This window comes from Tachypleus tridentatus, chromosome 10 (assembly GCF_004210375.1).
Source record: "Tachypleus tridentatus isolate NWPU-2018 chromosome 10, ASM421037v1, whole genome shotgun sequence".
Lineage (NCBI taxonomy): Eukaryota > Metazoa > Arthropoda > Merostomata > Xiphosura > Limulidae > Tachypleus > Tachypleus tridentatus.
In genome coordinates, this window is record NC_134834.1 from 105,568,570 (window position 1) to 105,593,238 (window position 24,669).

Below are 24,669 nucleotides of genomic sequence, written 5' to 3' on the forward strand. Positions count from 1 at the left end.
ATCATCTTGGTCCACTGTTTTGTTCTTCTCCTTCAGTATATTCCCTCATCTTGGTCCACTGTTTTGTTCTTCTCCTTCAGTATATTCCCTCATCTTGGTCCACAGTTTTTGTTCTTACATGAGTTCCTCTTACTCCTTCAATATTCATCTATGTTTTATTTCAATTTCACTGATTTCACTCTTCTCAGCTGTTTAAGCTTTATGTAAGTTACGTTTCTACATTATTCGCTCCAACATCTATCTTTCCTTCTTTCTTATATTAACTGTCACTAATATACTGGTTGGTCAAATATCTCTTTCATTATTATCCTCATATCTTGACAATCCCACAGATATGTTTAATATAGTCAAGAAATTCTAGGTTTATATGTACAAGCATGAAATCTTCCATAGTTGTAGACCATGACTCAGAAAATATTTGCTACCCTAGAGGAACAGCTGTGTTTCTGTAGACTTACCACACTAGAAAGCATGGATAGTCCATTGCGTAGCTTTGTGCTTATTTTTAAACAAGAAAATATGTTTTTAGAAATAGAATCATTGCGAAAACGGCAAATGTTACCTTTGGCTGCCATTTTAAAAAATGTCTGCCAAACATTTTGAAAACATTGTTTAATCGGCATCATGTTACAGCTATGTGCACTTAAAATGTTGCTATAGATGTTACAGCTATGTGCACTTAAAATGTTGCTATAGATGTTACAGCTAAGTGCACTTAAAATGTTGCTATAGATGTTACAGCTAAGTGCACTTAAAATGTTGCTATAAATGTTACAGCTAAGTGCACTTAAAATGTTGCTATAGATGTTACAGCTAAGTGCACTTAAAATGTTGCTATAAATGTTACAGCTAAGTGCACTTAAAATGTTGCTATAGATGTTACAGCTAAGTGCACTTAAAATGTTGCTATAAATGTTACAGCTAAGTGCACTTAAAATGTTGCTATAGATGTTACAGCTAAGTGCACTTAAAATGTTGCATTAGATGTTACAGCTAAGTGCACTTAAAATGTTGCTATAGATGTTACAGCTAAGTGCACTTAAAATGTTGCTATAGATGTTACAGCTAAGTGCACATAAAATGTTGCTATAGATGTTACAGCTAAGTGCACTTAAAATGTTGCTGTAAACAAATATATTGTACAAACATGATATTATTTTATTTGCTATAAAAACAACAAACAGTATACGTGTCTAAAACTTCAGTAAAGAAGTGCTGAGTCAGCAAAACATGACATTGTACTGTATAATTAACTTTAATTTGCATTGATTTATTATCGGTTAAGTAAACATTTGTTGTTTTTAGGTTTACTTGCAAAAATATTGAAAAGTTGCCAAGACGGAAGGGAAAATAACCGCTGGATGTATTAAAATGGTTATTGCTTGGAATTTCGCGCAAAGCTATATGAGGGTTATCTGCGCTATCCGTCGTAATGTAAGATTAGAGGGAAGGTCATCGTTACCCATCACCAACTATTGGGCTACTCTTTTAACAACGAATAATGGGATTAAACGTCATATTATAAAGCCCCCCACGGATGAAAGGGCGAGCATGTTTGGTGTGAGAGGGTTTCGAAACCGCCACCCTCAGAATACGATTCGAGCGCCCTAACCACCTGGCCATGCCAGGCCTTTAAAATAGTGATTATCGAATGATGAATTGAAGTATATGTGTATCAGATGTAATTTATCCATGACAATACAGTGGATAGTTGTAACTAGTACTGCTCAAAATGTTTGTAGTACACCGGTATTCAACCAACATGTTGTGCACGATATGTAATGATCGAATATTGAAATCATGCAAAGTGGAGATAAACAACCTAGTTTGTTTGTTTCAATTAAGTACATAGCTGCACAATGGGCTATCTCTGCTCTGCCCACCACGCGTATTGAAACCATATTTTTAGCGGCGTGAGTCCGCAGACATACCATTGTTGTGCCACTAAGGGTCAAAAATCTAGTATTTTCTTCTAATCAAGAAATAATTTCCATAAAAACTTCCCACCTATAGTTGGAAAATAAAACAACATGCACGAAGATAAAACTTTATATTTGTTTTACTGTTTAAAGAGATTGGACATGATGTGTCTGTAAACCTAAAACGTGAATAATGTTGGTCTTCTTTGTACAAGGTAAAAACCGTATTTGCTATTAACTTGCTAATCATCTGCCTGTGTTTGACTTATATGATTCTATTTACAAAATGTATTGTTTATTATATTAATAGTATAATAGTATAGTATTAATGGTGTTCATTTTGGGTGCTGTAAAAGTTAATAGATGGTGCTGGCTAACTGATATTTATGAATAGCCTGGTGTTGGTAACTTAAACAACTGGTCCACCCGCAACATCTTGGTCTATAAAGGGAACAGCTCGTGACTGAATTAAGTGCATTATTTGTCAACACATGAAGACATACAATACCGATTTTTCAATGTGATGAAAAGTTTTGGCAGCCATGTTTTTAAAAATGACCGTCAAATGTAACATAGGTCTCTTTCACAATGGTTCGCACTTCGAAAAATATTTTCTGTGTCATGTTCTACAACTACACAAAACTTCATACTTGTACATATAAACCCATAACTATTACATGTACCTGATTTCACTCTAAGTCTAACTGTCTCTCTTATCTATTATTATATTTCTGTTAATTTGATTTTAACCCCTTCTTCTTTACTTCTCTTGTACTACTATTCAATGGTTGACACTCATTTTAATCAACGTACATTAAAATTTTCCTTCATTCTGTTGTACACATCTTAACGGCCCCTGCTGGCACAACGGTATGTCTACGGATTTACAACCCTCGGTGGACTCAGCGGATAGCTCGATGTTGTTCTGATGTAACAAAACGCACACATATACACACCTTCACCTTTGGTTACTGACTTTTCTCGTTCTTCTCTCCTCATAGGTTACCCATTGTTATCCTGTTCTTACACGTTACCCATTGTTATCCTGGCCTTACACGTTACCCATTGTTATCCTGGCCTTACACGTTACCCATTGTTATCCTCTTCTTACAAGTTACCCATTGTCTTCCTGCTCTTACAAGTTACCCATTGTTATCCTTGTCTTACAGGCTTTCGATTGTTGTCCTGTTCTTACAAGTTACCAATTGTTATCCTGACCTTACAGGTTACCCATTGTTATCCTGGCCTTACACGTTACCCATTGTTATCCTCTTCTTACAAGTTACCCATTGTCTTCCTGTTCTTACAAGTTACCAATTGTTATCCTGACCTTACAGGTTACACATTGTTATCCTGGCCTTACAGGCTATCTGTTGTTGTCCAAGACATCTCTTCTGTTTCTTGTTCTTATGCACCCTTTAGCTTTTCCATGTTATTTCTATTTTTTTTTATTTCTTCTTATAATATACTTTCTGTGAACTTCCTTCTCTTACCAATCATCTTCCATTCTTCACTTCTGATTGAATCATAGGTTTCATCATCTTCTTCCTTCAGGTCTCTCCATTTTTTCTTAATCCATGTATGTTATTCATCTTTTCCGCTAGATGGCTCTTCTATTTAAACTTTATAGACAATTTTCTCTACATATTCCCCATGAGTCAATGTGTCCATTAATGTCATTACGTCAAATCCCTTTACATGCTTCTCAACGTCATTATTCTTGTGTTACCTTCTGCAGGATTACAAGTTACTATCTTAACTTACCAGTTTACCCTCACTCTCTGTTTCCTTTAAGTTTTCTGTTGCTTCCTATTTTCTTTATATAAACAAAGAAACAACTAAATCAGTGGCTCTTATTAATATATGTGTTCTTATCCTATTATCAACCTTGAAAAAATCCAGTAAATACACAAGTATGGATCATATCCTTTTCTGCCACTGAGACGTAGACAGTAAGGACTAAAGAAGTAAGGACATTAAGGACTAAAGAAGTAAGGACATTAAGGACTAAAGAAGTAAGGACATTAAGGACTAAAGAAGTAAGGACAGTAAGGACTAAAGAAGTAAGGCGATTGGAGAGTTTGAGATGTGAGTGTGAGGAAGAGTGAAGTGTGTCAGTTCCATATATAGAAAACAAAGGTAGAGGTGATACCAATGGTTGAGCAGAAAAAAAGTTTAATAGAAGTCATTAAAAATATACAGAATATATGGATACATACTACAAAGTGAAATCTTAATACAGCTTGAGTTAGAAAAACGCATGAAATGAAAAACCACCACAAAGCAGAGGAAGAAAGACGATGGTGGATGACATCAAGATCAATGACGGTTGTAAGCAACCTGTTCTAGGACAGAAATCAGGGGATTTGAGGGAAGGCTGAGCTTGGAACCTGTACCAGGACAGAACCCAGGCAGTTTGGAGGTAAGGTTGAGCTTCGGATCCTTTCAAGAATAGAACCCAGGTGATTTGGGGGAATGACTGAGCTCTTCGGACCTGATCTAGGAGAAAACCCTTGGCTTTTTGCAGGATGAACTGAGAAATGGATCTTATCCTATGACAGAACCTAAGCGTTGTAGAAGGACAGTTTAGCTTCGGACATGTTCTTTAACAGAACACCAATTAGATTAAATTTTCATGTTGTTTTTCTTGATTAACATAAGCACTTTTAAGCAATTATCAACTATTACACTAATAATTTAAAGACATTTAAAATCACATTTGTCAATTAGAGTAAGGACTTTATGTTTTATATTTAGCTTATAAACCTGCCCCCCGCTAGTACAGCGGTATGTCTCCGGATTTACAACGCTAAAATCACGGTTTCGATTCCCCTCGGTGGGCTGAGCTGATAGCCTTTGTGGCTTTGCTAAAAGAAAAACACACAAACACACGCTTATAAACCAGTCAAAAATTTAAAAGAGAGAATGAAAGATATATATCAGGTCATCTCTTAAGTAATCTCTGATTTTAGGTTCAGAAAAAGAGAAAGGATTTGAAACGCTTTTAATGTTATTTAATCAATAATGTATGTTCTATTATTATTAATTACTTCCTGCTAACGATTCACAAGCTTCTGAATACTACTTTTATAAAACTATTGGGGTTTGGAATAAAAGAATGTAGAGATGGTAGTTTTGACATCTTCATGTGTTCCAAGCTCTTTTCCATCAAGATAGTTCTACATACTTCGGAATAGATGATAATCAGATGAAGCAAGGTCTGGAGAATAAGGAGGATGTGGAAGTTTTTCCCAGTCTAGCTCTTCAATCTTTGCAGATGTGATCCTTGCTGTATGGGGCAGTGCATTATCCCAGTGTAACACAACATCTTTACGATTGATCAGAGCAGGCCTCTTTTCTTTTAGTGCAACATTCAAGCGTTCTAACTGTTGACAATAGAAGTCTGATGTAATCGTTACATTGAGTGGCAGCAACTCAAAGTGGATCATACTACAAAATCCCCCCAAACGCTTAACAAGACTTCCCTAACGTGAAGGTTCATTTTGGGCTGTACTTTAGCCAGTTTATCTGCATTAAACCATTGTCTGTGGCACTTTTTATAAAATATCCATTTTTCATCTCCAGTCACTAACCTGTCCAAAAAAGATGAGTTACGTTCACGAGAGTGAAGAGACGTACAAATGTCCACTTCTCTGTCAAATCATGGGATACCTATTTTCAAAGTTTTGACACCTTTCTAAGCTGTTGCAGATAACAGTGAATTGTTAAATGTGTTGAATTAAGCTTCTGTGCTTGTTCTTCAATTGTTACAGCACAATCTTCATCAAGTGCAGCCAGCAGCAAGTCATCATTAAACTCAACAGGATGACCTGAACTTGTCACATCACTTTATCTGTAGTCACCTGATCTGAACTTCTGAAACCACCTTCTACATTTTCTTTCATTGAGAGACTCTGCATCATAAACACCTTGAATGTTTCATGTATTTTCTGCTGCACTATTGCCTTTTAAACTCATAAAGCTTGTATGTCTAATGTGCTCCCAGACACATCCATCTTCATAAGAATTTATTTGATTAATGATCTGAAAATGTGGAGTTGGGTTAGTTTATTTTGTTTGTCTGAACATTTTTATACACGTCCTACTACATATTTTAGTCATTAAAGCCTTCTACAAAGACAGAAATGATGCACTTTCTGTATTAATTTTTGGGCATTACTTATGGGATGACCCAATATCTATATATTCAATGTCTTATTTGGGGTCGTAAAAGAATCTCTTGAATAAAAGTTCTTGGCCTAAAAAATTGAAACAATTATTTCTAAATTTATTTTAAAAACATTATTCTGTTATAGGGTTTTCTTCAAGATTGCACAATAATTATTTTAAAAATATTTTGTTGTTGTTTTGAATTAAGCACAAAACTACTCAATGGGTTATCTGTACTCTGCCAACCAAGGGTATCGAAACCCGGTTTTTAAGATTGTAAGTCCACAGACATACCGGTGAGTCACTGGGGAGCTAAAAATATTTTGTTTAACATTTTAATTTGTAATTATAAAATTATATAAAGCTTCATCGGTCGCCAGATTTCTCACTGAATAACTCCAAGAGTTAATGAAAAATCAAGTACTTAGTCTAAGGCCGATATTCATTCCACAGTAACAGGTCTTTATGTGTTCCTTGGGCCGGCATGGCCAGGTGGGTTAAGGCGTTCGACTCGTAATCTAGGGTTGCGGGTTCGAATCCCCGTCGCACCAAACATGTTCGCTCTTTCAGCCGTGGGGGCGATATAACGTGACGGTCAATCCCACTATGCATTGGTAAAAGAGTAGACCAGGAATTGGCGGTTGGTGGCGACGACCAGCTGCCTCCCCTCTAGTCTTACGCTGCTAAATTAGGGACGGCTAACGCAGATAGCCCTCGTACAGATTTGCGAAATTCAAACCAAACACATCTGCAACTCACTAATCAGTGACCACCATCAGTACAGACGTCAACACACTTAGTTCAGTCAAAGTTGTTTTCGTACATAAAAGTGTCAAGGACCTTAAACAAGCCTTGAGCCTTTGTACCTGCAGTGACATTTTTACAAAAGAGAAGATCTTTAACAATTTTGTCACCATCCATAAACTGTGTGTAACAAATCAAATGAACATCCTTGCTACTATCCGTCACCTCATCCAGCTGTAACCTGAATTTCTTCCCTTTCATTTTTTTAATTAGCTGATCATTGAGGTCCTTTGACCATGTGTTGGATTCTATGACTGATAGTATTGTTGGATAAAGGCATCTCTGTAAGGAGTCTTTCTACAGATTCATCAACCCCAATGTTCACAATATCTACTGCAGCTGGTAAAATCAGTTCTTCTGCGATGGTGTGAGGCTTTTAGCATTTTGCAACTATATATACCACCTTGTAGGATGCTAGCAAAGCATTACTTGGTATTGATGCTTGTTTTAAAAATGTATCTTTTGTTTTAACTTTCCGGTAAAATAATCACGAGATTTACTAGTCATGTTAGGATGATTTGTCTCTGAGTGGCTGGCATTTTAGTTTACTTGGAAGCATGCACTCTTAAGCTAAAACTGTTAGACATAATACACACTGTGGACACTCTTCATGATTGACATCGACTGAAGTAAAACCAAAATCTAGATAACTATCCTCATATTTCCAATATTTCTGTTTCTTCACAACTTTGCCACTGGTCTGTGGTTCATCATCCTTTTCTTCACTCCCACACTTCTTATTAATGTTCAAAAATCTTTCAGTTTTTATGCAAAAGAACTTTTTTATACCTCGCAAACACATGGTCACAACACCCTTCAGTTATTTCGATTACTGACGGACCAGAAGAGTCGACAGGTATTTATACACAAAAGCTAAGAAACGAGAAAGTTTGAGATGTTACTGGCGTAGCCGAAAGTAAAAGTAAAAAAAAAACTTTCAAAACATCATCGAAAGAAATGTGTCTTGATCTAATGTTAAAACTGTGAAAAAGTTCGAGCTAGTAGTTCGAGTAAAGTCCGACAGATGTCGGTATCGCTGTGTTTACCTTGAAAATTTGAAATTACCACGGCGAACAGTTTGGGAACCACTGGCTAATAAAGGTAAAAACGTGATGTTATGCCATGCATGTTTTCTAAAATCAAAGTTTATTCAGCCAGTCTGTGGTCTTGAATATCAAACGTGAGATTCATGTGAGGAAACAAAATTATAGAATATATGTAGATAGTAAGAAAATCTCTACTGAGCAAATAGTTAACAACAGTAAATGTTACTTACTTGGATACATTTTAGACGCAAAACATTGTAAAGAAATCTTAATTCATGACGTGTAAGCTATTATTTTCTATATTTAATTGTCAATATGATTTGAAACCTTTGTTAATCATAGTTCATGGCGTGTAAGTTACACTTTTCTACGTGTATATATCATTGTAACACGAAACCTTTGTAATCGTAATTTATGACTTGTAAGATTGATTCCCTGTAATGTTAAACATTTGTTAGTGGTAGTTCATTGCTTTGGTCTTAGTTTTCTATATGTATCACTGAAATATGTTACTTGTACTTCAGGACTTTAAGATTCAGTTTTCCATATGTAAATATAAGCGAAGACTATGTTAATCAGAGCTGATGGCTTGTAAGTTGCTGACTTATAAAGCTAAACATGAAAATAAGTGTCCTTATCAGGAGTATCACCTGATATATAGCAACACTGATTTTAGTTGTAACCTTACCATTGTTTTGTACCCATTAATTATATTTTCTGAGTCTATCATTTATAAACTATATAAAATCTTATATACTGAGTTGAAATGAAATGATTTGTATGAATGCTAATCCAGTAAACTATAAACTGTGATGCTTATAATACCTAAAGTTTTGTTAAATGTGTATGGAGGTCCGGCATGGTCAGGTGGTTAGGGTGCTCGTAATCTGAGTGTTGAATCCTTGTTACATCCTCATCATTTTAGCCGTGGGGCTTTATAATGTGAGAGGCAATCGCACTATTTGTTGATAAAAAGAGTAGCCCAAGAGTTGACGGTGGGTGGTGATGACTAGCTGCCTTCCCTCTTGTCTTACACTACTAAATTAGAAATGGTTAGTTAGTGCAGATAGCCCTTATGTAGCTTTGCACAAAATTCGAAACAAACAATTATGTATGATACTTGTTAATTTTACTTACATGATTCATAGTGAATTATGATTACGTGGAAGGGTTTTAGATAATTACAGAATAATGTTTTGTAGAAACACTTTTATAAAGTGATGTAATCAAAGAATTATAATTAAAAATCAGTTATGTTTATTCGTATATTCGTAAAAATAACTAAAATAAAGTCCTCGAAGATGTAGAAACGAACACATGATGTTTTTTCAATGTCACTAATGAAGAATGATCAAAACGTGTCATCTGCTGAAAGAGTTAAAATATGTCACAACCTCACAATGTGTGTGACCAAGTGATGACCTCCTAACAATTACCTGTCTTGATACCACTTTCAACACCTTTTGCATATATGTTATATTTCCTGATAAACGATGTTTTATGTTAGACAATCTCAAAGTTTTGTGAAATCTCAATCGTCAAGGGAATGGATGGATGAACAGTAAGTCGTTCATTTATTACTTTTAGTTGTACCAAAATAAAATTATACATTGAATATTACATCATGTATTATATGTCTTCGTGTATATATATATACTCTTCAAAAAAAAAAAAAAGAAACACAAAAGGCAAAATATGAGACAAATTGTTAACAAGTTTATTCCGGGTAGTTCTGTATGACATATGTGAAACTTTGCACATTCACTGCTGAACATCCAAAGTCTGCAAAGGCGAAGTCCACGCTCACTAGGTGAAGTTTAACGTCACTCAACGTCAATAACGAGTATGCCCCCCGTGAGCATCAGTAACTGCTTGGCATTTCCTGCCCATGGAAGCGATGAGATAACGAATCACATCCTGTGAAATGGCCGTCCACTCAGCCTGCAAAGCTTCTGCAAGCTCAGGTAGAGTCTGCGGTTGAGGTTGTCGCCGTCGCAGACGTCGGTCCAACTCGTCCCAAAGATGTTCAATGGGGTTTAAATCTGGTGATCTGGAGGGCCAGGGAAGAACGTTGATGTTGTGGTGTCTCAAGAAGACAGTGGTGACTCGGGCTGTGTGAGGACGGGCGTTGTCAAGTTGAAAAACGTCGTTGACGTTCACCATGATGGGTTGCACATGGGGCCTAAGAATCTCGTCGACGTATCGTTGAGCCGTAAAATTCCCTCGAATGTGCAAAAGGTCTGTTCTGGCACTGTAGGCGATGGCAGCCTACATCATGACGCTGCCACCACCAAATCTGTCAACATCCTGCACACAGTTTGCTGCAAAACGTTCACCTCGGCGACGGTAAACATGGATCCTTCCATCCTGCCTACGAAGCATAAAACGTGATTCATCGCTGAACCAAACATGCCTCCATCGTCGATGAGGCCATACCCGATGTGCCCGAATCCACTGCAGCCGTGCTTGACGATGTTGCTGGGTGAGGATGACGCCTCTGATTGGACATCGAGGTCGGATTCCTGCACCTCGTCGACGGTTGCATACGGTCTGATCGGAAATCCTACGCAGCCCTGGTATGGTTGAAGCAGTAGACGTCGCAGTGGTGTTCCTATCCCGAAGGTGACGTAACCGGATGTAGCGATCTTGTGCGGGCGTGGTCACACGAGGTCTGCCAGATCGTGGACGGTCACGAGTTGAACCATGTTGTTGGTGACGATTCCATAGCCTTGTGATGGTGCTTGAGTGGACATTCACAGCTCTGGCAACATCTGATAGAGATTCGCCTGCTTCCAAGCGACCAATGGCTTTGTTGCGTTGTGCTTCAGTCAGTCTTGGCGTAACTGTATTGTGTGTCGGTGGCTTAACACTGAGCTATGGAAACCGAGAACCCGTCACTTTTATAGGGATTTTGCACATGTTGCACTTGCAGAACATGCAGATCTCTTAAACAAATTTATTGGACACGCATGCGTTTTGGCGAAAAATCCGATGTTTTCCTCCGTTTTCAAAGTGCACAACACTTATTGTCATTTTGGTCTGACAATCAGTGCCTTAACACGTGTAACATCACATACTCTGAGCTTGTAACGTTATTACATATATTTCTCTTTAGAATAACAAAAATATCCCTTTTGCGTTTCTTGTTTTGAAGAGTATATATATATATATTCTGGCTGTTATATGTCTAAAGAGAAACACTATGTTAAAGTGTATAGAGAATTAAATAATCGTCCTTTTCAGGACGATAAATTATTTAAAGTAAATAACTAGCTCCCTCATATAATGGATAATATGTATTTTATAATAGTTGTGTTATTGAAATAATTTGTTGTGCTTTTTTCAGGACAATAATTGTAAAAATTATGCTTAAATATAGAAACTAAAACTATATGAATACATTAAATCAAATTGGCTGTGTATTTTCTTGTCCTTTACCATAAAAGACAATATTTTATTAAAATATTGGATAAAGACAAATTAGTGAAACAGTCAGATTGTCGTAACTTTGCATGTTAATGTTGCAGTTCCCAGCACAATTTTGCAATTCCTATCTGTGTATCGTATTTTGTTTTTGTTACATTCAAAATTTAACTAACTAATGAAATTAAATTAATATGATGTTGTATCATGTTATCATTGGAATTTTCATGTTAACTAAATTTAACTATTTTGTTTCAAAGAAATATTTCCAAACGAACAACAACTTAAACTACAGTTTGTATGTCATATCATCCATGCACTTTCGAAAATTTCAACCTTAGACACATAAGATGGCATGTACAAACGTTTCTACACACTAATTATGGATGTTTGACCTCGTTTTTATGTAAAAATCTAAAGTATGCAAGTTGGTTTGTCTGGTAAAAAGATACAGTTTCTAATTTTTGACAGTTACCACATCCACCTCCTATACTTTGCCTTGAAATTCATGTATACACAAGTATACATAATAGTTCAAAAGAGTTCAGTTTACACAATACTCTACCAGTGGTTAGTTTGAAATTAGCACACAGTTTTCCTTACGGCATACTTGTCACTGCCACTCATATTTTTGTTTACTTCATTAGCTATAACACGTATGGTGGTTTCTTGTTCAGATATGCTATAGTTAGGTGTTACTTTTATATTTTAGTTAGTTGCATATTATGTTTGTTTTATAAATCATATTTGAACAGTTTAATGATTTTTATAAGTTAAAGTTGTCACCTGAATTTTGAAATATTATAAACAAGATGGTGTGTGGCTATCTGTGCTCTGACCACTACGTGTATCGAACCTTGATTTTTAGCGGCGTGAGTCCACAGAATTACCGTTACGTGTATAAGCGCCATCTCATTTCAGTAATTCAAATCTATGTGTAGTTTGCCGAAATAATTCCGTACAGCCTCAAGGACATCAGCTAATGTATAGGCATAAATAATAATAGAGAAAGAATTGCAATGTTTGTTTTGAATTTCGCGTAAAGCTACTCGAGGGCCATCTGCGCTAGCCGTCCATCATTTAGCAGTGTAAGACTAGAGGGAAGACAGCTAGCCGTTACCACCTACCGCCAACTCTTGGGCTACTCTTTCACCCACGAATAGTGGTATTGACCGTCACATTATAACGTCTCCACGGCTGAAAGGGCAGGTATGTTTGGTGCAACCCGGATTCGAACCAACGACCCTCAGATTACGAGTCGAACGCCTTAAAACGCTTGGCTATGCCGGGCCGAAAAGAATTTCGAAGGTGAATAAAAATAAACTACAAGTGAAAAAATAAAGACGTAAAATATATGCATTAAAAATACAATTATTCTAGTGGATTTCCACACAAATTAACATATTGTTAATTTTAAACATTTCATTGTATTATGTGTTGATGATAATACGTAGATTTAGTAAATAGTAAAGAAAGCGGAAAATAAAATATAAATATATAACCTGAAAAACTCTTTATGTTCATTTTGAGGTTCTAACGATTAAACAAATGAAATGTGAAAACTGTAAGATTAAAAAAAAACCCCATAATCCTTATACTTCATATAAAATCAACATTTGCAGGTGCAATATTTATAGCACGAGTGTAAATATTTATATTAATTAGCAATTGTTTATTAGGGACAATAAAAAACAAAATTAAATATTTTATTTTTCTCAAACTGTATACCTTGTGAATGTTCTCCTCATATTTCGAATAATTTTATTCACTATTTTTATTTTTTAGAACGAAATATAAACGTTACATCTTTACAATTTAGAGACGCGGTATCTATTAGATTAACTAAACATTCTTTTTCATGGTTTCTACCCTTTTCCACTTGCCTCAAGTCGACATGCGTTGTGCTTTCTAGCGGCTTGTTGCGAAGGTGAACTCCTAAGTACTGTTTCGTTATTAGTTAGCACAAATAATTTTGGTATGTATTCAACCATTTTTTTCATACTTGCTTGTTATATCTATTTCAACAAAAATAACTAAAAATGAATGATGATCTCATACTGACATACCATTCGCGTAGTTCATGTTCAGGTAACTATCGTTATAAAACAAGTATCTATATACTGCCAAGGTTGTATAGTTCAGATAAATATCATCATGCGACGAGCATATCTCATTTATATAGAACTAACAAGTTCTAGTATATAACTAAGGTAACTACCGTTATAAGACAAACAAATCTCATTTGTATACAAAAAACCAGGCGTCAGCTTTACAAACTATTGTTATAAAACAAACAAGTCTCGTCTATATACAAAGAACATATCCTAGCTACAGAGTTCAAGTAACTTTCGTTATAAAAGTAACACACCTAAACAATATATAAACAAGTTTCCAGTTAACACCAGCTAGACAGCCCGAACAGACAGTTATTATTATAAGACAAAAAGATCTCAACTTTATACAGCCTCCAATTGAATAACACAAAAAATAGCTACTGTAATAACAAAAGGATATCTGAACCCCATAGAAACAAACGCCCACACTTGATACCAGATAACTACTATTGTAGGATATTTTAACTGTATTGAAACGAGCCATTTGTTACCAGCTGGATAACCTGGAGAGTAAAAAAATTTCATATATATCACAAAAGAGCCTTCCAGTTGATACCAGCCGGAAAACCAAGATAGACAGTTGCTATTATAAAATAATAGGATCTAAACTACATAGAAACAAGTGTTCCATTTGATATCAGTTGGACAGCCCAAACAGATACCTACTGGTATAAGATAAAAATATCTTAACTATTTAGAAACAAGAACCTCCAGTTGATTCCTGTTGAACAGTTCAGACACACAGCTATTATTATAAGATAAGAAGATATTGACAGTATGCAAACAAGAGCTTCTGGTTGATACCAGATGGACAGCCCAAACAGATACCTACTGGTATAAGATAAAAATATCTTAATTATTTAGAAACAAGAACCTCCAGTTGATTCCTGTTGAACAGCTCAGACACACAGCTATTATTATAAGATAAGAAGATATTGACAGCATGCAAACAAGAGCTTCTGGTTGATACCAGATGGACGGCCGAAATAGATAACTACTATTATGAGAGAAGATGTCAACTATAGAGAAACAAGAGCCCCTAGCTGATACATGCTGGTTAGGGTAGAAGGACAGTTTTGAATATAAGACAAGAAAATTTCAACTCTTTATAACCCACGGCTGATAACAGCTGGACAGACAAGTTAGGCACAGGGGTGGACAAAAGTGCCCCTCCTGAAAATGTTGTTATATCAACTGAGGGCTCTAGTTTCTATATAGTTGAGATATTGTTTTCTGATAATAGTAGCTAATCATCTCGACTATCCAGCTGGAATCAATTTGGGTTCTTGGTTCTATATAGTTAAGAAATTATTGTGATATAATAGTGGCTATAAGGGTAGACAAAAAAGTGGCTCTCCTTTAAAATGTTGTTAATTTATTATATCTTTATTAGATAACTGAAAAATATGCAAACCTAGAAGTTTTCAGAACGCACTCGACGAGATTTGTTCAAATATGATCTCGAATCCTAATTTTTAAACTGGCTGTCATAAATACCTGAACTTTTCATGATTTTAGTTACATGTTCTCATAAAAATGTTGAACACCTGCTGTAGTGATCCTCTCATTTCAAATGAATAGCTACTATTACAAGAGAGTAATATCTCAAATATACCAAAACAAAAGCCCTCAGTTGATATCTACTGGAGAAGCGAGAATAACAATTCTTTATATCACTGAAACAAGGAGATCTGAATTCTTTAAATCACTAATTTCATAACATTTGTATATCTAGAAAGATAGCTATTATTATTATAAAATGAGAAGATCTCGACTACATCGAAACAAGAACCCCTTGTTTGATACCAGCTGAAGAGTCTGGAAAGATAGTTACTACTGTAAGACAAGATGATCCCCACTGTGTAAAAACAAGAGCTTCCAGTTGATACCACTTGGATGGCCTAGAGAGATAAAAATATTTCAACTATATAGAAACTAGAGCCACCAACTGATATCAGCTGGGTAACCCGGAAAGATGTCTATTATTATAAGACAAGCAGGTATCAACTATATAGAAACTAAAGCCACCAACTGATATCAGCTGGGTAACCCTGAAAGATGTCTATTATTATAAGACAAGCAGGTATCAACTATATAGAAACTAGAGCCACCAACTGATATCAGCTGGGTAACCCTGAAAGATGTCTATTATTATAAGACAAGCAGGTATCAACTATGTAGAAACTAGAGCCACCAACTGATATCAGCTGGGTAACCCTGAAAGATGTCTATTATTATAAGACAAGCAGGTATCAACTATATAGAAGCAAGAGCCACCAACTGATATCAGCTGGGTAACCCTGAAAGATGTCTATTATTATAAGACAAGCAGGTATCAACTATATAGAAACTAGAGCCACCAACTGATATCAGTTGGGTAACCCTGAAAGATGTCTATTATTATAAGACAAGCAAGTATCAACTATATAGAAACTAGAGCCACCAACTGATATCAGCTGGGTAACCCTGAAAGATGTCTATTATTATAAGACAAGCAGGTATCAACTATATAGAAACTAGAGCCACCAACTGATATCAGCTGGGTAACCCTGAAAGATGTCCATTATTATAAGACAAGCAGGTATCAACTATATAGAAACTAGAGCCACCAACTGATATCAGCTGGGTAACCCTGAAAGATGTCTGTTATTTTAAGACAAGCAGGTATTAACTATATAGAAACTAGAGCCACTAACTGATATCAGCTGGGTAACCCTGAAAGATGTCTATTATTATAAGACAAGCACGTATCAACTATATAGAAAGAACTCCTAGTTGATACAAGATGCTATAATCCTGACAGTTTGTTTTTTGTTTGTTTTAAATTTTGCACAAAACTACACGAGGGCTATCTGCGCTAGTAGTCCCTAATTTAGCAGTGTAAGATTAGAGGGAAGGTAGCTAGTCATCACCACCCACCGCCAACTCTTGAGCTACTCTTTTACCAACGAATAATGGGATTGAGCGTTGAGCGTGCGTTATAGCGCCTCCACGGCTGAAAGAGCGGGCATGTTTGGTGTGACGGGCTAACCCTGACAGATAACTTCTATCTTAAAGAAGCAGGTCTCAGTTATATAGAAATAAAAGCCACTAGTTTGTACCAGCTGGATAACACAGGTAGATAACCATTATTATGAGACAAATAGCTTTCGGGTATTATTAAAAAGACTCCTCTCGCCGAATAATGATTCTGAACAGTTACAGCACAAGTCTTAAATCTTCCATAGTTATTAAGGTCACTAATTATGTCTTTAACGTTTGTTATTTAAAACTAGTGCTCCATTTCATGTTTCAAAAAAGATTGTTCAAGAAAATAGGGACTCACAACATTCTCTCTACACAAGAAGTAAAACAACAACAAAAACTGTCAGATGTACGAGAACAGAATATTAGTGTCTACCAGTCTTCAGTGTCCTCTAATAAACCCTGGTGTTGCAATTTGCTACTTTCAATTAGAACACAAAGCTCTGTTGCTAAACAGTGGCATGTAGCCAAAAAAAAAAGAGAGATTGTAACTGTTGTCTTATTTAAATATGTTCATTTATGCTTCCACATCCAATTTTATATTTAGCGTACAAAGAGTATAATTATTTCTCTAGAAATACTATACACTTTAATTATTTAATTATTCCTCTATAAATACTATACACTTTAGTTATATTTAATTATTTCTGTATAAATAATATACACTTTAGTTATATTTAATTATTTCTGTATAAATAATATACACTTTAGTTATTTAATTATTTCTCTAGAAATACTGTACACTTTATTTAATTAATTATTTCTCTAGAAATACTGTACACTTTAGTTATTTAGTTATTTAATAATTTCTCTAGAAATACTGTACACTTTAGTTATTCAGTTATTTAATTATTCCTCTAGAAATACTGTACACTTTATTTAATTAATTATTTCTCTAGAAATACTGTACACTTTAGTTATTTAGTTATTTAATAATTTCTCTAGAAATACTGTACACTTTAGTTATTCAGTTATTTAATTATTTCTCTAGAAATACTGTACACTTTATTTAATTAATTATTTCTCTAGAAATACTGTACACTTTAGTTATTTAGTTCTTTAATAATTTCTCTAGAAATACTGTACACTTTAGTTATTCAGTTATTTAATTATTCCTCTAGAAATACTGTACACTTTAGTTATTTAGTTATTTAATAATTTCTCTAGAAATACTGTACACTTTAGTTATTCAGTTATTTAATTATTCCTCTAGAAATACTGTACACTTTAGTTATTTAATTATTCCTCTAAAAATACTGTACACTTTAATTATTTAACATTAGTACTTTTGATATGTATGTTCATTCTCCTGTCACTCTTAAAACAGTACGTGAGTTTGTTTTTGAATGCCTTTATTAACTGTACATCTTTTCATGTGAAAATGGATCTTGTACCGAGAAGATTATATTAAAAACAAGTTTCTGTACATCAGGGAAATGTGAATTACGAAAAGCACTTGATGGTCAGTCCAAGTAATTCAAAATTGATCTAGTCGATGTATGTTCTGTATTGATGTGTCAGAATATACATAACGTATATTATATTTGTAATCTTATAACTGTTCATATATTCAAGTAACCCCACATTAGGACACTTGAGTTTTAATGACATCGTATCTTACAAGGAAAGGGTCATTGTGTATAGGTCATCAGAGATAAAACCTCCGAGTCCAATACAAATAGGTTTTATGATGATGACCTAATGTTTTTAAAAATTATTATTGATATAGAAGACAAAACACTCTGATAAGTAGATGAAAAACAACAACAGACAAACCCCACTGCTATCACTTCATTAATTGTGTAGACAACATTTCTGACACTGCATTCGTTTCTTCTTATTGGAAGACATGGCATGGCCAAGCGTGTTAAGGCGTGCGACTCGTAATCCGAGGGGTGCGGGTTTGAATCCCTGTCGCACCAAACAGCTGTGGGAGCGTTATAATGTGACTGTCAATCCCATTATTCGACAATAAAAGAGTAGCCCAGGAGTTGGCGGTGGGTGGTGATGACTAGCTGCCTTCCCTCTAGTATTACACTGCTAAATTAGGGACGGTTATCGCAGATTGCTCTTGAGTAGCTTTGCGCGAAATTCAAAACAAACAAACAAACAAACTTCTTATTAGAATTATTTTAAAAAATAAATAAGTGAAATACATTAATTCGTTTGGTTATTCGACAAAATTCGTTGTCTAAAGTTAGCTATTCAGGTGTAATACAACACTAAACTAATAAACAATACAGGTATAGAACAACAAAATTAATACCGTCTGAGAAGACAACAATGTACAATGACTGAAAATAAAAAATGGAAAAACTTAGACCACGAAAATGGCTAATGAGAAATAAATGTTTTAATACACACAACGTTTCAGGCTGGGACGACATTTTAATACACATAACGTTTCAGGCTGGGACGCCATTTTAATACACACAACGTTTCAGGCTGGGACGCCATTTTAAAACTTTGTGAATATTAAAGCATTTATTTTGCATTAGCCATTTTTCGTGGAATCAGTTTTTCCATATTTTTGTTTTCGACTTTTTCGCATCACAACGGTTGTTTTAGCTCATGAAATAACTGACGTTTACCGATGCGAAAAGTTCATTTTTTGGAAATTATTTACATTTATGTCATTTCACAAAATTTTGTAAATATAAAACAAAAAACATGTAAATATTCAAATATAACATTAGGAAGTCGAGCTAGTGTAAACTTTATCTCACCTGCAGGGTGTTTGAGATATTCTTATTCGCTACAATTTGTGGACTATTATTTTAATTTATATGTTTGTATTTTTGTTCCGTCACAGATTGTTTTGACATAGCAAGTGGCTTAATGTTTGTAATGTGTATCATAGCTTTAAAACAATTTGAATAGTATAATTCGTGAAGAGATTGCTGTTTAGTTCATTAGATACTTATTTTGAGCCGGAAATAGTAAAATATTATTTAACTGAATTTGTGTTTCGACAAGACAATAAGAAATACGCCATGAGCTTTGCAGAACGAGAAAATTGGCTTACAAGTGGAATTATTGCACTAGCATATACAGTGAACTTAGGCCTATCGATAAGCATTATAAAAGATAACATCTAGAATTTGAAGTCCAATAAATAAAACGCTTTCGTTTTTGTACTGACGTTGTTTCCAGAGGCAGTTTGGCACTCGGTAGTGAGGATTGAAACTGTGGACAGACGATTTTTACGCGCATCAGCACTCGGCTGTCCCGGTTAACTGTAAGTGCTGTTATTGTTAAGTGGAAACGTCTAGGAGCAAGAACAGCTCATTCACGAAGCGGTAGCCCATACAAGCTCACAGACTTGTTGGAAAGGTGGAAATCTATAACAGTGCCACGTTGAAAGTCACTGAGCTCTTCAGTACGACCCATTCTACTGTCAATGTTTGTCTATGAAGATTGCATGGCTGTATGCTTGATTTTATGTTCCTGTTAGCAATGGGTGTGGCTGAAATAGCTGAATCCACTAATTAGAAGGGGTGTCCACATACTTTTGGTCATGTAGTGTATCTTTCAAATATTTACGTCAGCATAAGTGCCTGTGATGAATAAAGGACAATTCAACTATCATACACGTAATCTGTAGCTCATCTCTACAAGGGGTTCTTCGATTATTTTTTTATCAAAGGTTACTCATTGAAAGATAGAATTACTGGTTAACTGAGTGACAGGTTACTCATTGAAAGATAGAATTACTGTTTAACTGAGTGACAGGTTACTCATTGAAAGATAGAATTACTGGTTAACTGAGTGACAGGTTACTTATTGAAAGACAGAATTACTGTTTAACTGAGTGACAGGTTACTCATTGAAAGATAGAATTACTGTTTAACTGAGTGACAGGTTACTCATTGAAAGATAGAATTACTGTTTAACTGAGTGACAGGTTACTTATTGAAAGACAGAATTACTGTTTAACTGAGTGACAGGTTACTCATTGAAAGATAGAATTACTGTTTAACTGAGTGACAGGTTACTCATTGAAAGACAGAATTACTGTTTAACTGAGTGACAGGTTACTCATTGAAAGATAGAATTACTGTTTAACTGAGTGACAGGTTACTCATTGAAAGATAGAATTACTGTTTAACTGAGTGACAGGTTACTCATTGAAAGACAGAATTACTGTTTAACTGAGTGACAGGTTACTCATTGAAAGATAAAATTACTGTTTAACTGAGTGACAGGTTACTCATTGAAAGATAGAATTACTGTTTAACTGAGTGACAGGTTACTCATTGAAAGATAGAATTACTGTTTAACTGAGTGACAGGTTACTCATTGAAAGATAGAATTACTGTTTAACTGAGTGACAGGTTACGAATCCCAGAATAAAATAGGCCTCTGATAATGAAAGCATTTTATGTCTTTGACCACAGTTTCTACAAGAATTAGTGTAGTTAGTGTTTACTAATAAGCTTAAGTTGATAGTGAACACAACTACAACTTCATTACACTACACATTTCACATTACACTACACATTTCTCATTACACTACACATTTCTCACAGTTTATAAATCGTATAACGTATTTCTTGTTACTTAGCTAAAAATACAATTTTAATATTCCTAACTCACATTTTGTAATGGTGAGACTCTTCTAAGAGTATGGAGAAACTTTCAGATGCTAAGCCAAGCACTTATTAAGTGACGTCAAACCTACTTCTAACCATCAATACTGCAAAACACATAAATTAAAAAGTAGCCTAAAAATGTTATTTATTATTGTAACACTATTGAGAAATCTGTATGTAAGTACGTTTGTTTGTTGTGGATGAAAGCCACATAGACTGCCAACTGTATCCACCGCGAAGTGTTTCGACATTCTAATATTGTAATTAAATAAACATACCGCTGACCCATTGTGGGACCCATTTGTAAGAGGTTTTTTTACTGCTTATACCACTGTTAAATGACAAGAAATTTCTGAACATTTTTTTAATTAATACAAGTGTACTTGTTCTGGGTGTTATATTAATTGTAGGTCTTAGAATTGTAGAAGAAATGAGTTATTTTTAAATAGCAATTTCAGGGGCGGTTGATAAGTCAAACGATTGAGTTATTTGGTTTCAAAGTTCATAAAACACTCTACTATATGATAATGAAGCAAACGAATTATTCAGAAAGAAATATGCTATATTAAAATCTGTACATTTTTATTCTTTATTAATTTGTTTTACGATAGTGTTCGAGGTATAGCCCAATTAAAAATATATTACTAAGACATTAATTGTAGCATTAATTTACACCACATTAATATGTTATGAAACAAACACATATTTTTATTAAAATATTTTAAACTTTTGTTTATTTATTGTTCGCGCAAATAACTATGGGTTATTAAAGATTTTTTAAACCAGTTCATATACCAAGGGCGCGGCATGGCCAAGCGTGTTAAGACGTTCGACTCGTAATCCGAGGGTTGCGGGTTCGAATCCCGGTCGCACCAAACATGCTAGCCCTCTCAGCCGTGGGGGCATTACAATGTGAATGGTCAATCCCACTATTCGTTGGTAAAAGAGTAGCGCAAGAGTTGGCGGTGGGTGGTGACGACTAGCTGCCTTACCTCTAGTCTTACACTGCTAAATTAGGGAAGGCTAGCGCAGATAGCCTTCGAGTAGCTTTGCGCCAAATTCTAAAAACAAACAACAACAAATGATGCAGGTAATAATGATGATGACTTTGCAGTTTAAGTTCTTGTCACCAGGAGAATGAAAATAACAAACATATGAGAATACATATTTTAATGCACACGTTTGCACAACACATTAAGTGGATCTTTGAATGACTTGTGTTTTTTTTTGCCCAAACCAAACACATCCGGAGATTTCCAGTGTTGAGCGAAAATAACGTGTTACGTTAGATCGAGGTTAAACACGTCCCTTCACAATTTAGTTGAATTATAATTAGAAAGTATCTGATATACACAATATTAGTTTACATTTAATACGAATCCGTTTAACACATTGTTTTCAATTCTTCACCAATTTTATTAGTGGTATAAATTATTGAGATACTTACAAAATTCCAAATTATTTGTTATTATTTGTTTCCTTTAAATTATATTTTGTCCATTCATTGATATTTCATGTGATGTTCAAGGGATACATTCTTCTGTGCAGAAGTTCAAGGTGTACAGTTTGATACTATCATAAATATCACCGACATGGCCAAGTAGTTAGAGCGCAATCTGAGAGTGACGGATTCGAATCTCCATCACACCAAACATGACCGCCCTTTCAACAGTGGGCACGTTATAATGTGAGAGTCAATCCCACTATGCGTTGGTAAAAAAATAGACCAAGAGTTGGCGGTGGGTAGTGATGACTAGTTGCCTTTCGTCTAGTCTTACACTGCTAAATTAGGGATAGCTAATGCAGATAACCCTGTAGAGCTTCGTGAGAAATTCAAAACAAACCAATCATCTGTATATGTGAATCGAATTGATGATGAAACCGGTGGTGGTAACAACAATATAAAGAAAGGCACTTCTTTGAGCGGTAAAATTTGTGGTCCGCAAAATAGACTTTTATTTTACTTGTGGAATTGTAAAGGATCGTTTTAATTAATAATCTGATGTTATATGTGCTTGAAGTATTTTTTTGACAGCCGACAATTTTCTGTACTCTGCGCCTTTGCTCACCTTTTGACAAAATCAGTATATATACAGACGCATATCTTTGTTATAACTAAATCCGTTTAATTTAGAACATGGATATGAAACCGAATAGATTGTAGTGTAGGCTAAAACGAAAGAAAGAAAAGAGGAGAGTAGATGAATACATCCTTATCTAAAGAAACCATTTTTGTTAATTTAAGAAGAAACTTGGTTGATGATACTCTGCCAGAATATTATCTCTGAATATCTCAGCGGTATGTCTGAGAGTTTATTATGCTGAAACCCGATTTCAATATACGTGGCAGATACCGCACAGATAGCCCATTGTACAGCTCTGCGCTCAATAAGAAATAAACAAAAACTGCCACTGCGTTAGCAGTAAGCTTACAGACTTACAACAACGCTATATTCCGGGAATTATAAAGAATGTCAGCGAAACGATAATAAAGCATTATAAGACATTTAGTAACAGCGACAGAAAATAAGCCAGCGATGAACTAAGACATCTAACATAAATATGGTGAGAAAAACAGTTTTTTTGATAAAAATATACAAATCTTGAAAAAATGAAAACAAATTTCAACTAATAGAAAAAAACAGCAATATAAAACAGGTTATGCTTGTGGATAAAAGTATTTATTAGTAACTAAGTTACCGAGAAAATATTAAGAAATAATAATTCAAGTATAGATTGAAAAAAAAATTTAAATAGAATTGTTTGAATTAATGACAAAATGCTATAATATGAGCAATTGTTAAAATACATATTTTTTTCAAGGCAGTTTCTATATTTTACTTTTAGTAAATGTATTTCTCTAAAAATAGAAAACGCTCCCTAAATGCAAAGATTTTGTTCGTGTAGAGCGTCCTCTTTCGGTGAAGCTCGTTACACGAGAGCATGTGGTTTGGCACCGACCTGTCACTGACGGCGTGGATGTAGTTGTAACGTAAGAGCGTATCTCATGTGGCGTGTGCATTGCGAAAGTTTAACGTCATTCATTTAGGGTTCTCAGTCATTTAAAGGTTTCCGGCTAGAATACTTTCTAAAAACTGTCAGACTTCACATTTCATCAAGAAACTAGGAGAATAAGAGATTGAAAAATGAAATCCAAGCGTGGTAAGTCAGTGTTCTTTGATTATCCTTAAGTTTTGATTTGAGCCACGTGGGCTTATGCCTTCAGAAATCAGCCATGAGAGTTATGGTTTCCATATGCTTGTAGTAGAATCGAGCTGAGGTTACTCCCAGCACCAGGTAACTCCATCCACCTGGACCCATTTCTTAATACACTATAGGAACTCGAAGAGGAAGAAAGAAAAGGCAAAATGTGTAAAATGATAAACGAACCGACCACTTCAATAACAATTGTATTTATTTCACAGTTTTATTTATTTAGAAAGATCGTAGCTCCAGGTTTAGATGGTTTTATGAAAACGCATAGCTGGCTGTGATGTGTATTAACAATTATCTCATTTGGTGTTTACGTTTAATGTATGTGATTCTAGACTTCACTTTCTGAAAAGATGTCATTTTC